Below are 18772 nucleotides of genomic sequence, written 5' to 3'. Positions count from 1 at the left end.
AGGGAAGTACATCGAATCCTCCTATGGATGTGACCCCTACTCCAATGGAGCAATTGTTGAAAAGATTTCAGTCATTCCATCCACCGACTTTGAAAGGGACGGAGAATTCCATGGAATGTGAAAGTTGGTTGGACGATATTGAATCGTTATTCGAATCGTTGGAATATACTGAGGAAAAGAGGGTGAAACTGATCGGACACCAGATGCATGACGTGGCTAAACACTGGTGGAACACGACAAAACGGGCTTTGGAATTACGAGGTACGGCCATTACCTGGAACGTGTTTAAGACTGAATTTTATCTACGGTTCTTTCCAGTTTCATATAGGAAGGACAAAGGAGCCGAGTTTGCAAACTTGAGACAGGTCCAGTTAAACATTGAGGATTATGTGGCTAAGTTCTCCACTCTGCTTCGATTTGCCCCTCATGTGGCTGGGAGTGATGAGGCCGTTGCAGACCAGTTCATAAATGGTCTGAATCCTGAAATATTTACCTTGGTGAATACCGGAAGGCCAAACAATTTCACTGATGCACTGAATCGAGCCAAGGGAGCTGAAGTCGGATTGATAAGACAGAAAGAGGCTTCGTTTGTGCCTTCAGTACCGAGTTCACAGATGCCTCCACCATTTCCTCGATTTGAAAGTGGCGGTGGAAGTGGGAAGAAAGACTTCCTGAAGGCTAAGGGGAAGAAATTCAAGAAAGCTGGGAGTAGCTCCTCTAGTTCGAGTGGCTCTAGACAGACTAGTCAGGGTCAGAGTTATACAGGACCATACTGTAGCACCTGTGGAGGGAGGCATTCCACAGAGCAGTGCAGAGGAGTGTTCGGCAACTGCCGCATTTGTAAGCAGCATGGACACTTTGCTCGAGTGTGTCCACAGAGAGGTGCACAGGGATCACATGCAGCTGAGTCATCTGGATCAGTTGCTCAGACAGGGAGACGACCCTCTGCCGTGCATTCCTTTCAGCCAGCACCGTCTACTCTGTCACAGAAGAGGCCAGGAGGGGGCCAGACAGCGAGCCAGCCTCCTAGACAGCAGGCCCGATTGTTTGCTTTGACTGAGGAGCAAGCTCAGGATGCACCTGATGATGTCGTGGCAGGTAACTGTTTTATTTCTGGTTATCCTGCATATGTATTGATTGATACTGGTGCATCACATACATTTATTTCCGAGAGATTTGCATTGATACATGCATTGCCTGTTGAATCTTTAGCTACTGTAGTGTCTGTCTCTTCTCCGTTAGGGACAGGTTGGATGTCAGTGAAATCTGTGAAACCTTGTATACTTCAGTACGATGAGCATAAGATTGAATTAGACTGTATTGTACTTGGGATATCTGACTTTGATTGTATTATTGGTATTGATACATTAACCAAGTATAGAGTTACAGTTGATTGTTTCCACAAGATTGTACGCTTCAGACCTGAAATGGCTGAAGAGTGGAAATTTTATGGTAAGGGTTCTCGTGCCAGAATTCCTTTGATATCTGCAATAAATATGACGCGATTATTGCAGAAAGGAGCGGATGGATTCCTGGTTTATTCAGTTGATTTACTGAAAAAGAGCCCATCATTGGCGGACTTGCCAGTGGTGTGTGAATTTGTTGATGTCTTTCCAGACGAGATTCCTGGATTACCTCCGATTCGAGAGATAGACTTCAGCATAGAGTTGATGCCAGGAACAGTTCCAATTTCGAGAGCTCCATACCGGATGGCACCGATAGAATTAAAAGAGTTGAAGGAACAGTTGGAGGATTTACTGGCCAAGGGATATATCAGACCGAGTGTATCTCCTTGGGGTGCTCCAGTACTGTTCGTGAGAAAGAAGGACGGGTCGATGAGACTTTGTATCGACTACCGGCAACTGAATAAGGCAACGGTAAAGAATAAATATCCATTGCCTCATATTGATGATCTGTTTGATCAGTTGCAGGGTTCATCTGTGTATTCCAAGATCGACTTGAGATCTGGATACCATCAATTGAGAGTCAAGGATTTCGATATCTCAAAGACAGCTTTCAGAACCAGGTATGGACACTATGAGTTCATTTTCATGCCTTGTGGGCTAACGAATGCACCGGCGGTGTTTATGGGATTGATGAACCGCGTCTTTCAGAAATATTTGGATGATTTTGTTATCATATTCATTGATGATATCTTGATTTATTCAAAGAATATGATTGAGCATGCTGATCATCTGAGGACTGTGTTGCGAACTTTGAGGACGGAGAAACTATATGCGAAATTGTCGAAATGCGAGTTTTGGTTGAAACAGGTGATATTTCTGGGTCATATTATATCCGGAGATGGTATATCAGTTGATCCCAGTAAGGTTGAGGCAGTGATTTCTTGGCCAAGACCTACATCTGTGCCAGAAATTCGTAGTTTTATGGGTTTGGCAGGGTATTACCGACGTTTTATCCAAGATTTTTCGAGTATTGCCAAGCCTATTACACAGTTAACTCAGAAGAATGCTCCATTTAACTGGTCTGAAGACTGTGAGACTAGTTTTCTGGAACTGAAGAAGAGACTGACCAGTGCGCCTGTGTTGACGATTCCTTCAGGCACTGGTGGATTTGTTGTTTACTGTGATGCATCTCACCGAGGATTGGGTTGTGTTTTGATGCAGCAGGGGCATGTGATTGCTTATGCCTCGAGACAGCTGAAACCCCATGAAACTCGTTACACAATTCATGATCTTGAATTGGCAGCCATAGTCTTTGCACTGAAGATATGGCGACATTATCTGTACGGTGAGAAATTCGAGATTTATTCTGATCACAAAAGCTTGAAATATCTGTTTTCGCAATCAGAGTTGAATATGAGACAGCGGAGATGGCTAGATTTATTGAAAGACTTTGATTGTGAGATTAAATACTATCCGGGAAAGTCAAATGCAGCAGCTGATGCACTAAGTCGAAAGGTATGTGCACTATCCTTATCGACGATTGGTGTATCGAATTTGATTGAAGACTGTTGTTTGTCTGGATTAATATTTGAGACAGATCGTCAGCCTCTGAGATTATGTGCTATTCAAGCGGAACCAGAGCTAAGTTTGAGAATTAAAGCAGCTCAGAAAGTTGATCAGAATGTACAGAATTCGATTGCAATGGTTAGAGCTGGACATCGATCGGAATACCAGGTTCAAAATGGTATTTTGTATGTGAATAGTCGTCTTATTGTGCCGAATGTTTCGGATTTGAGACAGCAAATACTGACAGAGGCGCACAACAGTCGTTTTAGCATTCATCCTGGTGGCAGGAAAATGTATAATGATTTAAAGACACAGTATTGGTGGAAACAAATGAAAGCGGACATTGCTACATTTGTATCAAAGTGTCTCAATTGCCAACAAGTGAAAGCTGAAAGAAAGAAACCAGGAGGATTGTTACAAAGTTTGTCCATTCCTGAATGGAAATGGGATCACATTTTCATGGATTTTGTGACTCAATTGCCGAGATCCTCCAAAGGTTATGATGCGATTTGGGTAGTAATTGATCGATTGACCAAATCAGCATGTTTTATTCCATACAAAATGACGTATAGATATGACCAGATGGCCGATATCTATGTCAAGGAAGTGGTTAGATTGCATGGAGTGCCAAAGTCGATTGTTTCAGACCGTGATCCTCGGTTTACTTCGCACTTCTGGCAAAGTTTGCAGCAAGCTCTAGGTACGAAGTTACATCTGAGTACCGCATATCATCCCCAGACTGACGGGCAGTCAGAACGGACGATTCAGACATTGGAAGATATGCTGAGAGCAGTAGTGCTAGGATTTTAGCACTGGATGGCAAGATGCATTGCCTCTTTGTGAGTTTTCGTACAACAATAGCTATCAAACGAGTATTGAGATGGCACCATTTGAAGCGTTGTACGGGAAGAAGTGCAGATCCCCATTATATTGGGATGATATCTCTGAAGTTCCTGAGACTGGACCGGATATGATCAGAGATATGACTGAAAAATTAAAATTGATTCAGAAGAAAATGAAGGCAGCCCAGGATAGACAAGCCAAATATGCCAACCTTCGACGTAGACCGTTGGTATTTGAGGCTGGAGACCGAGTATTTTTGAAAATTTCGCCTTTCAGAGGAGTTGTCAGATTTGGCAAGAAAGGGAAACTGTCTCCACGATACGTTGGTCCGTATGAAATTCTAGAAAAGATAGGAGATCGTGCCTATCGACTCGCCTTGACGCCTTCATTATCTGGAATACATGATGTTTTTCATGTATCGATGCTGCGGAAATATCTCCCTGATGATTCTCACGTGATTCAACTAGACGAGACTGAGCTGGATGAGACATTGAGTTATGTTGAGAAACCGATCCGGATTATAGATCGTAAAGAGAAACAGCTCAGAACGAAGATGATTCCGTTGGTGAAAGTACAATGGACTCGTCATGGTGTTGAAGAAGCTACGTGGGAGACTGAATCTGATATGAGACAGGAATTCCCAGCATTATTTTACTGATGTAAATACGTACTCGCCTGTAATTACAGTCCTTCTTAATGATATGATTTGATTATCGATGATTTCGAGGACGAAATCGTATCTTAGGGGGGGAGAAATGTAATGCCCGGAAATTTAATCCTAGTAATCTGTAATTATTGATTTATAATTTGATATGATTACGAAAGGATTAATCCGGACACAAATTGAGATAATGTGTGAAAAATATGTGCTAGGGCAGTAGCATCGGCGCACATGCGCGACAAGGACGCGCGCACATGCGCGGAATATGCAGTGGCGTTGGCTCACATGCGCGGAGTGGACGCGCGCACATGCGCGAGCCATCTAGAAGGATCCGCGCACATGCGCGACTATATGCGCGCACATGCGCGAGACCACCCGAGAGTCGCGAAGAATGCTTCGCGCATATGCGCGGAAGGCGTCGCGCATATGCGCGAGCTGCCGAAGAGCACATGGCGCAGACCAGTAGGTCTCGCGCATATGCGCCGGTAATGTCGCGCATATGCGCGAGACGTGTATTGCCAAGAACGAGCCACTTGCTTGGCTGCATGTCGTGTGTATATATATATATATATACAGCAACGTAAATTAAGAAATAAAATCGAAAGTTCAGAGGAAATATTGCTTCTTGATTTTAGAATTGGATTTACGATCGATCCGTCCGTCTGATTTTAAATCCGACTTTGGTACCGAGTTCCTAGCAACGTAGGCTACAACTGGACGTAAGTTTTACTACGTTTTGACATGTCTTGAAATTATTATATTGTCAGAATTGAATGGAACTCATATATGTTGTTCTTGATCTGTTAGACATCGTAGAATCGAAGTCAGATTAAGAAATAGACTTATTATGGAATTGTTATGAATTTCTGATTATAATCGGTTGATATCGGACAGATTTAGATTATGGATTGATTATAGATTGTACTGGATATGAGTTATGGATTGTAACTGTTATCTGGTATATTGGTATTGACGGGAATATTGGAATTGTACCGTTATACCGTTGATTTTGAATTAAATCCAGATTGATCAGATTGTTATGGAATTGACTGGTATATTGATATGAGATTATTGATATTGTCAGTACCAGACAGATTGTGAGTTCAGGACTTCGACTGAGCCAGACACCGACGAAAGAAAGGTATAAGTCAATGTGGTATTGGGAGATGGACTTGAGTCAGTTTAGACTTGGGTTTCCCTAAATCACATACTTTACTTTATTGCATTGATGTCTGCATTGATTGATGATATACTTGTTTTCTGGAGTTATAGATTACAGGTATTAGACGAGTAGTCTTATGACAGAAGTGCCGTTAGTGGTGGGATCACCACGGGCACATTGCACGATGTCATAAGATGGTATATTGGCGGATGTGCCAAGGTCTGTCACTGGATGTTTGGCTATCGATGTGGATAGGATGGTGGCTTTTTCTATTATTGTTAATCAGTATTGTATCGATGTGGATAGATTAGTAGCTCTTCTATTACTGTTAATCGATGTCATATCGATATGGATAGAATTAGAGTTGCTTCTATTACTGTTAATTGGTACTATATTGATGTGGATAGAATAATAGCTTCCTCTATTACTGGTAATCGATACCGTATCGATGTGAATAGAACTGGAGTCTTTTCTATTACTGTTGATCGATACTATATCGGCGTGGATAGAACTGGAGTCTTTTCTATTACTGCTAGTCGATATACGCATGCCAACTTCTGGAATCGTGATCCCTAGACTAGGATTGAGTCTAGTCTGAATGATGTAGCTACGAGTAATGTCGACAGTTTGTTATTGTTTATGTTTCAGACTTTGTTACATATATCTGTTACCTGATTACATGCTCTATATTGTTTATATGATTGCATGTTTCGTTGATTTATACTGGCAGTATATTCTCACCGGTTTATCCGACTGTTGTCTTGTCTGTATGTGTACTTGACAACAGGTGGGACAGGATCAGGGTCCAGGAGATGAAGAGAGAGATCGTGATTAGAGTGGTGGCACCGGACTTGGACTAGAGATAGGGTTGCACACTTGATAGTAGTTGTCAAACCCTAGTTTGAATAAATGTGTTGTAATACAGGACTTGTATTTTATATACTGATATGTATATATAGTTTGATTTCACTACGTTCCGCATTTTAAAAAAAAAAAATTTTAGACCCTGTTTTAATTGATTAATTAGTCCCAATTATGATTAAGAACTTGATTAGCGTCCGGGTCCCCACAGAAGTACCTGCACTGGCGAGAACTCCTCCTTTATTGCTATCATCTGCAAAAGTCACCGTCTTAGCAACGCAATCGATAACTGCACGGTAAGTCGAAAGCAAATCCATTCCAAGAATAACATCAAAGGCAACCATAGGAATAACAATCAAATCAGCGAAGACAACTCGCTCCTCAATACGAACAGGGCACGCATACACAATCGATGTCGGGCACAACACGTCCCCCGAAGGCAAAACAACACTAAGCTGGAGGGGAAGAACAGAAGGAACTATACCCAAAGATCTCAAAAACAATTCAGACATAAAAGAATGAGTAGCACCAGTATCTACCAAAGTCGTAGCTACTCTGCCTGAAATCAAAATAGTACTAGAGATCAATGAAGAATCATGATTAATACCTTCCTTAGTCATCGTAAAGATATGACCCTGCACCTTCCCTTGGCTAGCTCCTCGTGGACAATCTCTGGCAACGTGGCCTGCCGTGCCACAACGATAACAAGTATGAGTGCCAAATCTACACTCTCCTCGATGATGCTTGCCACACTTCGGACACAAAGGCTTCTCGGGATCAACTGGAACTGGCGGTGGTCTAGGACTCGGCTCTATCTTGCCTTTCCCTTTGAAACGATCCCTGCCCCTCTGATTCGAGCCCTGGCCTCTCTGAATAACAGCTTGGTGCCTCTCACTACAAGAAAAAATGCTTATTGTGACATTCATAAATGTCACCATATTCAATATTTAGTGACATTTAAGTTTTAGTGACACCTCCAAAAAATGTCATCTATTCCAATGTCGTCTTAAACTTAGTGACATTTTTTAATGTCATTATAAGATGTTAATGACAACTTCATACGTGTTACTAATAATTCATATAATGACAATTTTAAATGTCAGGAAAACTAATATTTAAATACATTTATAGATGTCTTGTTATTATAGTAATAATGACAAATTTATATGTCAGTTAAATCATTTATAATGACAACTAAAAGTGTAGTGTATGTTATTTATAGTGACAATAACAAATGTGGGAATATTTGGGTTGGATAAATATAGGAGGAAAATTAGATAAAATAAATGTGAGAATAAAAAAACATATTAGATTAGTTATCTTGACATTTTTAATTGATGTCATTTTTTATATGGAGGTAGACAATTATTTTCCCTCCTTCAATATTTATCTAAACCAAATATTCTCACACTTATTTATAGTGAAATTTTTTAGTTTTTAACGATTTTTTACGATGTGGGAAAAGTAATTGTTTCCCTCTATATAAAAGATGACATCAATTAAAAATGTCATGATAACTAATCTAATATGGTTTTTTATTTTACACATTATTAATTTTTTTACAAGTGTCATTATTAAGTATTTGTAACAACATTTAATTAAAAGTGTCTACAAAAAAGTGTCACAATAGCCATTTATTGTTGTAGTGTCTCCTGCCTCTCTCTGGTGATATCCTTTTCATCCTGCTCGGCCAACAATGCCTTGGACACAATCTCCTTGAAAGTAACAGCCTTGGACATGTTGATATCACGACGAATCTCTGCTCTAAGGCCTCGAATGAAATGAGCGCCTTTATCTCTGTCGTTGGAAGCAACATACGGAGCAAAGAGGCAACCCCCTTCGAACTTCAGAATGTACTCACCAACATCCATGCTCCCCTGTCGAAGCTCCAAGAACTCCGTAACCTTCCTCGCTCGAAGTGCGTCGGGGAAATACTTGTCATAGAACAACTCTGTAAACTCTGGCCACTTCAGTGTCGAGACATCAACTCCAACTTTGGTCGCATTCCACCAAATGCGAGCAGCTTTAACCAACAAGAAAACAGCACAACTGATACGGTCTCTGTCCTCGTAGTGGAGATGATCGAAGATCGCCTCTAAAGCCTTGACCCACTCGACTGCAACTAACGGATCAATGCTACCTGCGAATTCCGGTGGATCCATCCTCTTAAAAGCAGAAAATACGGCATCAGTGCCAACAGCTTGAGCAACTTGGCCTCTCACTTGGCCTCTACCCTGACCTGTTTCTTGCAATCGGAGCAACTGCTGGATCTGCTCACTATGGACCTTGGCCTGCTCTTTCAATAACTTGCCGAACTCATCGACAACTCTAGAGGAAGAACTATTCTCACCCTCTACTTATTTCCTCTTAGGTGGCATCCTCTACTCTACAAGTGCTCACAAAAGACATATCAATATATAACAATGGATAGATGCAAGAAAACATACCCGGACAGTTGAAAGTAGATGAAGTCATATGCATTGGTCCGAAGAACACCGCTCTGATACCACTAAATGTGACAGCCTGACCCGTAACAATAAAATACACAGCGGAAATAAAATTTTCTTTGAAATATGGAAGGAGTTTCAAAATACATTTCATAAAAATGTTTTCAAAATAAATACATGATCATTCAAATGATATACAAAATACAAAACAATCATTTCTATGATCATGTCCCAAAATGATAACAAAATAATATTCCTTCCAACGGTGTATGCATTTGACCCCTATCCACAGTCAACGTCCTGGTCCGTCACTCTTATCTGCATCACATGAAAATAACTGAAATGAGTATAAAAACTCAGCAAGTGGAACTCTTACATAACAAAGATACATAGTATACTCTGTAAAACATGACTTTGAAATCATAAATACCATCAACTCTGAAACATGAATACTATAGCAATAACATAGCAATAGCATAGCAATAAGATGGTATTCTCTTTTCTCTGGTTGGATTGATATCAATAGTATCTCTGACTGTGGTGCTCGTATCCCAAATCGATTAAAAACCGATAACTCTGAGGGATATAAGCCTATGGGCGTTGATCAACTAATTGCATGCAATGCTCTGACTATGATTCAATCAATCCAATAAAACATTTGAATTCTCTAAAGCATTTAAACCGTCACTTTGGAAACTCTATCTTTTATCTTGTATTCCCTTTTCAATAAATGAGACATACAATGCCTCCAATAGATAATCAATGGAATCAATACATAACAATGGATCAATTGAAGGGAATAACACTTTGAAACCTTTGAAATACAATACATATAACATCATGTGAGCAAAGGGATGAAATTCCACTTACAAACCACAATAACACCTTGATATAACTCTTGGTACACCACCTACAAGAATAATCCATAAACAACACCATTATCAACTTTATATCCAAAAATCCAAGCTAAATAATCCATTAAACCATCAAAACATCGAACCCAAATCAACCCCTAACTCAAAACCTTAAAAGAATCGCACCAAAAGCTTACCTTAGCTTCCGAGCACCAAGGAGAACCACGATCTCAAGTCGAAAATCGAACTAGATCCAAGAATCAAAGGTAGGAAGCAAAAGAAATGGAAGTAAACCCTAAGCTTAGAGAGAAAAGTCGAAATGAAGAAGGGAGAAATGAGGAAAGTAAAGCCAACAACTCACTTAAATCTCGGCCATACCTCAATTATTACATGACCGTGGGTGCGCTACAACAAGCACCGCGGGTGCGCCTAGCTCACGGCACAACAAACAATTCCCTGAACTCGATGACCGCGGGTGTGGTCCTGCAAATACCGCGGGTGCGGTCCTTGCACTGCCGCGGGTGCGGTGATGCCACGGCAAAACCAACAAAATCCAACAATAGTGACCGCGGGTGCGGTCCTTGCAAGAGTGCGGGTGTGGTATCCTCTCGGCCAAGAAACAATCCAAAGCAACAAGAATCGATCCAAAACACTGAAACAACGCAACTACCAACAACTAACACATCAACCAAGTCACCAACAATAATACCAACTAAACTATAACCCATAACACAACTCAAATCATCTAAATCATAAAACTCAATAAACACATAAAACTTAAATCGTACCGTACACCGGCTCGGCTATTACATGCGGTCTCACCGCAGGTGCGGTACTAACACTGCCGCGGGTGCGGTGATGCCACGGCAAAACCAACAAAATCCAACAATAGTGACCGCGGGTGCGGTCCTTGCAAGAGTGCGGGTGCGGTATCCTCTCGGCCAAGAAACAAACCAAAGCAACAAGAATCGATCCGAAACACTGAAACAACGCAACTACCAACAACTAACACATCAACCAAGTCACAATCAATAAAACCCACTAAACTATAACCCATAACACAACTCTAATCATCTAAATCATAAAACCCAATAAACACATAAAACTTAAACCGTACCGTACACCGGGCTCGGCTATTACATGAGGTATTGGACAGAGTTGGTGATCGAGCCTACAGATTAGCCCTACCGCCAGATCTTGACAGAGTTCACAATGTGTTTCACGTATCGATGCTCAGGAAGTATATTGCGAATCCTTCCCATGTTCTTCGCCACGAGCCATTGGACTTGACGTCAATTTGACTTATCAAGAGATTCCGATTCAGATTCTGGATCGCAGAGTTAGAGTTTTGAGAAACAAAGATATCGGCATTGTTAAAGTCCTTTGGAGGAATCATTTGATCGAAGAGGCTACGTGGGAACCAGATGATGAGATGAGAGAGAAGTATCCTGAGTTGTTCGTGCAGTGACGTCAATTTCGCGGACGAAATTCCTCTAAGGAGGGGAGATTGTAATAGCCGAGCCCGGTGTACGGTACGATTTTAGCTTTTCTTGTTATTTGGGTTATGTGATTAGATGTTTAGAGTTGTGTTTTGGGCTATAGTATGTTTGGTTGTTATGTTCTTGAGGTGTTAGTTGTTGTTGGTTGTTCGTTTCAGAGTTTCGGATCGATTTTAGTTGGTTGAGTTTTGATCATTGCCGTGACCAGAGTGCACCCGCGCTCTTAGAGGAGTGCCCCCGCGGTGTACTATTCATGATTTTGGAGTTGGGAAGCCGTAGCAGGACCGCACCCGCGGTAGTGTAGAGACCGCACCCGCGGTGATGACCGCACCCGCGGTGGTTGCAGCGCCGCACCCGCGGTCCGAGTTTTCCAGAATTTTGTGTTGTGCCGTGAGCTAGGCGCACCCGCGGTGCTTGTGGCAGCGCACCCGCGGTCAAGGTATGGGCGAGATTTTAAGTTACTTTTTGGGAGTGGTTGGCCATACTTTCCCTTATCTCTTCTTTTCAAACTCGATTTTCTCTCAATTTCTTAGGGTTTTCTTCCATCTTCTTCACTTCCTATCTTCGATTCAAGCGTTTAGTTTGCGTTTCGACTTGAGATCGTGGTTCTCCTTGGTGCTAGGAAGCTAAGGTAAGTTTTTGGTGCGATTCTTTTAAGGTTTTGAGTTAAGAGTTGACTTGGGTTTGTTGTTCTTGTGGATTTATGGATTATTTAGCTTGGATTCTTGGATATAGAGTTGATGTTGGTGTTATTTATGGATTATTGTTGTAGGTGGTGTTCAAGAGCTTTGTTTGAGGTGTTCTATTGGTTTGTAAGTGGAAATTCATCCCTTTTGCTCACATGATGTTATATGTATTGTGTTTTAAAGGTTTTAATATGATATTCCCTTCTATTGATTCATTGTTATGTATTGATTCCATTGCTATGTTTATTGGAGACAATTGATGTCTCAACTATTGTTCAAAGGGAATACAAGAGTAAAGATAGAGTTTCAAAGTGTTATTAACGCCAAGAGAGAGCTTAAATGTTTTCGGATTGATAAATACATAGTCAGAGATTGCATGCAATTAGTTGATCAACGACCACAGGCTTATATCCCTCAGAGTTATCGGTTTATATCGATAGGGATACTAGCACCCCAGAGCAGAGATACTATTGATATCAATCCCCAGAGTAAATAGAAATACCATCTCATTTATATGCTTTTGCTATGATATTCATGTTCAGAGTTTATGATTCAGAGTTGATGGTATTTATTATTTCAAAGCTATGTTTTACAGAGTTATTGTTCACTGCTATGTAAGAGTTCCACTTGCTGAGATTTATTCTCATTTCAGTTATTTCATGTGATGCAGATCAGAGTGGAGGCCCTGGACGTTGACTGTGGATAGGGGTCATATGCATACACCGTTGGAAGGAAGATTTTGGCATGATCATAGGAATGATGTTTTGTATTTTGTTATGTCATTTAAATGATCATGTATTTATTTTGTTGTAAAGATGTTTAAAGAAATGTATTTTGAAACTCCTTCCATATTTTAAAGAAAATTTTAATTTCCGCTGTGTAATTTATTTAAAGAGGTCAGAGGTGTCACACAGCGTCCGGGTCCCTACAACAGGTGGTATCAGAGCGATAGATCCTTTAGGAGGAGATAATCAGAGCGATAGATCCTTTAGATTGAGATAGTCAGAACTGATAGATTCTTTAGACTGAGTTAGATTGAGATAGAAGGGAATGAGCGGGGTAGATTGAATTTTCTTCCTTGCATGTGATTGCTAGCATGAGATTTATTTCAATGTTGACTTACATTGTGTGTGCTAGCATGATTTATTGCTTTCCCTATTACATGTTGTTTGTTATCTGAGTTGATTACAGCATGTAATTACCAAGACTGAATCAGACCCGAGTCTGAATCAGAGGTATATGATCAGAGGAGGGCTGAGACAGATTGTATAGATTGTGTACTGATTTGTTTGATATTCAGATATACCGCCTCGGAGAATTCCAGAAAGGGGTAGTACTTCGTATGATCAGACATATATACCAGAAACTCAGATAGATAGATCAGAAAATCAGATAGAAACACAGATGAAGAAGTTTCAGTCGTACAAACCATCGATTTTAAAGGGTACTGAGACGCCAGCAGACTGTGAGAATTGGCTTGAAGATATAGAAATGTTATTTGAATTCCTTGGCTTTACAGATGAGTGCAGAATTACACTGATTGGGAATCAACTACAGGATATTGCAAAGAGTTGGTGGATGGTAACTAAGGAAAACTTAGAACGGCGTAGTTTAATGATTCTGTGGAAGACCTTTAGATTTGAATTTTATCAAAGATTCTTCCCTACATCATATAGACAGGACAGAAATGCAGAGTTTACAAACCTAAGACAGAATCAGATGAGTATTGATGAGTACTTGGCACAGTTTTTCACCTTGTTACGTTTTGCCCCTCTTGTGGCTAGAAATGATGATGCTATTTCTAGTCAGTTCATTCAAGGATTGAATCCAGAAATACGTACATTGGTGAATGTGAAGCAATCAAGTAGTTTTGCTGATACCTTGAATAGGGCCAAAAGAGCAGAAACAGTTCTGACAGGACAACAGGAAGCATCGTATGATCTTCCAGCTCCGAATCCACAGCAACTGCCTTCTAGAGTCGAGATTGGCAGCAGCAGTGATAAAAAGAAAGAACCATTGAAAGCTCAAAAGAAACCGTTCAAGAAATTTGGAAGTGGTTCCTCTAGTTTCAGTGGTTCCAGCCCGAGCTATACAGGAGTATATTGCAGAAATTGTGGAGGGAGGCATTCCACAGAGAAATGCCAAGGAGTGCTTGGTAGATGAAATATTTGTAAACATCCGTGACACTTTTCTAAAGTTTGTCCCCAGAAGCGTTCCCGAAGATTGTAGGGAACAGAGTCCAATTGAAAACACAGATCCAGAATTTACTACAGGTACTATTCTTTATGATTAGATTGCATATGTATGGATATATACTAATGCATTCCCTGCGATTATCTTGGACTGAATTGCCTTGATATATGTGAAAGCGGACCGGTTACGGTGGCCGGAAGCGCAACGGAAGTCAAAAATTTTACATTTTCAAGCTATAATTTTCGGCCACCATGTTATCATGTGTAATATTTACAAAAACAAACATTCATAGGATGTTTAGAAGTTTTACCTATCAATCACAAAGGATTGATGAATGGCACCAACTTTGTTGTGAACAACAAAGCTCTTCAAATGGAAGACAAGTCTACAAGCTCCTCCTCCTTGCTTCTAAATCAAGCCCACCACAAGCTATGTAAAACCCCTCAAGTTTTGCACTAGAAAAACTGAAGGATTTTCAAAGAGAAGATTTTATTCTCCAAAAATGAAGAACACAATGAAGAAAAATATTGGAGAGAATATTGCTTGAAGTTTCGGCCAAGGCTAGTTGAATGAGGAGGGAAGATGAGTCTTGGTAGTGCAAAAAGTAATCCACATGCCATGCATTATTTTATTAAAAAGTATTCAAGACTCTTGATCTCCCAAGCATGCAAACCCTAGCATGTCTCTCATATATATTATGGTTTTTTAACACATTAAAAACCATAGACTAAATTTTAATTATCTCAAACACTTTTTGAGATAAATTAAATACTACTTGAATTTATTCAAGTCCCACTAGTTAAATAATTATTTTAATTGAGCTCTACAAGACTCAATATTATTAATTCAACACTTGAATTATTTTCAATTATTTGGACTCTACTAGGTCCACTAGTGTTTAATTAATTCAACACTTGAATTAATTTAATTTAGTCCCCAATAATGTTTATGAAAATCACAATTTTCAACTACATTATCTACTTGGCCAAATTTTAATCTTAGGAACACTTCCATAAATTAAAATTTATATTTCTCTCTTAGAAGTCATACTTCTATTTTTCTTAACGCTTATAAACACATTTATAAGCCGTTCAACACATTGAACTATTTTACTTCTCATCGGGATTTACAAAGCAAGTACTTGTGTGGCCCTCAATGGTTCATTGATACAACTAGCCGTGGGTTCACATCTCAATGTGATTCGGACTAAACATGTCCTTATTCGAGCATACCCCAATTGCTCCATTCTTACTTATCAACTCCTTGATAGTAAGAACGTCAGAACTCAAGTCTGATAGTACCCAACCAATCACGTTAAACGCCTAGCAGCATCGCTTACGTGATTCCCTAGGTATCACATGATAGTGCCTGCAAGAACCATTCAATTATGGTTAGCGTACAGTACGGTCCCTTCAACTCATATATCCCGACCGATTCGACAACTATTGGTCTATCGAGAGCTGTCAATGAATCGATACTATGTGTCATGTTGTGGTTGCATCGATGGTGTAATCTATGAAACCCCTTTCATAATTACCACCATACTCTGATCAGAGATTTCAACCCACACATACATGCAAAACACATAGGATATCCATACCCGTAGGTAAGCGGTGAATCCCCGGCTACAATGCATCGACTCCTATATGTTTCGCCGTAACACCCAACCTTGCCACCTGATGACCCCATAAGAGTCGGTAAACAAGTCAAAGTGAAACGCTAGCATATAGAGTCTCAATGTTGTCCCGGGTCATAAGGACTAATGGTGTACAACCATAAACTAGGACTTTTCCACTCGATAAGTGAGAACCACTTGGAAAGTCCTTTATAGAGGGTTGTTCAGTGCACTCTACCAGGAGCACCTATCTGCATGCTCGGACATCACAATGTCCCCTACCAATGAAACATGGTACTCACATCGCAGATACTAGTCTCTAACTCGAGCGGCCTTTATCCTTCTTAGTGGCGGCTGAATCGACTAGGAACGGTTTAGAATATACAGTATTCCAAATATGAGTTTCATGATACTCATCATATGAGCATCTCATACTCTTTCTACTATTTGTATATTCAAGGACTTTTTCTATGCAACTAGCATGGGTATAAAGATAAAGATGCGCCAAATTAATAAATTGAAATATTATTAAAACAAAGATCGTTTATACAAAGAGTTTCATTGTGAACAGTCGGCCAACACTTGGCTCGACGTGCACCTACTCTAACAATCTCCCACTTGCACTAGAGCCAACTACCTATATACTTTAGACCCATTGACTCGCGATGCTTCTCGAACGATGGTCCTGGTAAAGGCTTAGTTAGTGGATCAGCAACATTATCTGCGGAGCCGACTTTGTCAATCACGACATCTCCTCTTTCCACGATCTCTCTGAGGATGTGGTACTTTCTCAATACATGTTTGGACTTCTGATGAGACCTTGGCTCCTTCGCCTGAGCTATGGCTCCCGTGTTGTCACACATCACCGGGATAGGAGCAACTCCATTAGGAATGACGCCAACTCTTGGACGAAATTCCTAATCCAAACAGCCTCCTTTGCTGCACCCGATGCAGCAATGTATTCTGCCTCAGTGGTGGAATCCGCAGTACTGTCTTGCTTGGAACTCTTCCAAGAGACAGCACCACCATTGAGCATGAATATGAATCCGGAGGTTGACTTCGAGTCATCAATATCGCTTTGGAAGCTAGAGTCGGTATAGCCTTCCAATTTTAGTTCTCCACCCCCATAGACCAAAAACAACTTATTGGTCCTTCTCAAATACTTGAGGATGTCTTTCACAGCTTTCCAGTGTGGAAGACCAGGGTTGGATTGATATCTACTCACTACACTTAGTGCAAATGCCACGTCAGGACGTGTAGATATCATCCCATACATGATACTACCAATAGCCGAAGCATACGGAATTCGTGTCATCGCCGCTATCTCTGCATCAGTCTTGGGAGACATAGACTTGGATAGGGACACGCCATGACACATTGGTAGATGTCCTCTCTTGGACTCATCCATCGAGAACCGCTTCACGATGGTATCAATGTATGTGGACTGGGTGAGACCAAGCAATCTTCTTGATCTATCTCTATAGATCTGTATTCCCAATACAAAAGATGCTTCACCCAAGTCCTGCATTGAGAACTTACTTGCTAACCATATCTTTGTTGATTGCAACATTCCTACATCATTCCCAATGAGTAGAATGTCATCAACATAAAGAACAAGGAATGTCACAGCACTCCCACTGACCTTCTTATACACACAGGGTTCCTCAGGATTCTTAGTAAAACCAAACTCTTTGATTGTACTATCGAATCTGAGGTTCCAGCTCCTCGATGCCTGCTTAAGACCATAAATAGATCTTTGAAGTTTGCATACCATATGCTCACTTCCGATGGATGTAAACCCTTCAGGTTGAGACATGTAAATTTCTTCCTTAATATCCCCATTAAGGAAGGCTGTCTTTACATCCATCTGTCATATCTCATAGTCATACCATGCAGCTATGGCTAGCAATATCCTAATGGACTTGAACATCGCAACTGGAGAAAAGGTTTCCTCATAGTCAACACCTTGTCTTTGAGTATACCCTTTCGCTACCAATCGCGCTTTGAAGGTCAATACCTTTCCATCCGCCCCAAGTTTCCTCTTGTAAATCCATTTACACCCTATGGGAACAGTTCCCTCAGGTGGATCCACAAGATTCCACACTTGGTCCGAATGCATGGAATTCATCTCAGATTCCATTGCTTCAAGCCATTTGGATGAATCGGCATCCGATAACGCTTCCTTGAAGGTCCTTGGATCACATCCAAGATTAGGCTCATCATGGCCCTCTTCAAGAAGCAGACCATACCTTACAGGTGGTCTCGAGATCCTCTCGGATCTCCTAGGAGCTTGTATCTCCTCACTTAGCTCATTGGGTGTGGGTTCTACAACTGTGGGTGTCTCTCGAACCTCTTCGAGTTCTATCATCTCGCCTTTTCTATCCAATAGAAATTCCTTTTCCAAAAAGGTTGCGTTCCTAGAAACAAACACCTTTGTTTCTTGAGGATGATAGAAATAATATCCAATGGAATTTCTTGGATATCCCACAAAGTAGCATAAAATGGATCGACTATCCAATTTATCTCCCACTGTCTGCTTCACATAAGCAGGACACCCCCATATTCTAAGATAAGAATACTTGGGAGGCTTACCCATCCATATCTCATATGGAGTCTTGTCAACTGCCTTTGTATGGACATTGTTCAACAACAGTGCCGCTGTTTCAAGCGCATATCCCCAAAAGGATGGCGGCAACTCCGTGAACCCCATCATAGACCGAACCATGTCCATCAAAGTCCGGTTACGACGCTCCGAAACACCATTTAACTACGGTGTAGCGGGCGGAGTCCACTGCGAGAGAATCCCATTCTCTCTAAGATACTCTTGGAACTCGGCACTCAAGTACTCACCACCTCGATCCGATCGAAGTGTCTTGATGCTTCGTCCCAATTGCTTCTCTACTTCACTTCTGAATTCTTTGAACCTTTCAAAGGCTTCAGACTTGTATTTCATCAAATACACATACCCATACCTCGAAT

Source organism: Primulina eburnea, chromosome 2 (assembly GCF_022965805.1).
Source record: "Primulina eburnea isolate SZY01 chromosome 2, ASM2296580v1, whole genome shotgun sequence".
NCBI classification, from domain to species: domain Eukaryota; kingdom Viridiplantae; phylum Streptophyta; class Magnoliopsida; order Lamiales; family Gesneriaceae; genus Primulina; species Primulina eburnea.
The sequence above is the reverse complement of the archived record's forward strand: the minus strand, read 5'-3'. Positions refer to the sequence as shown.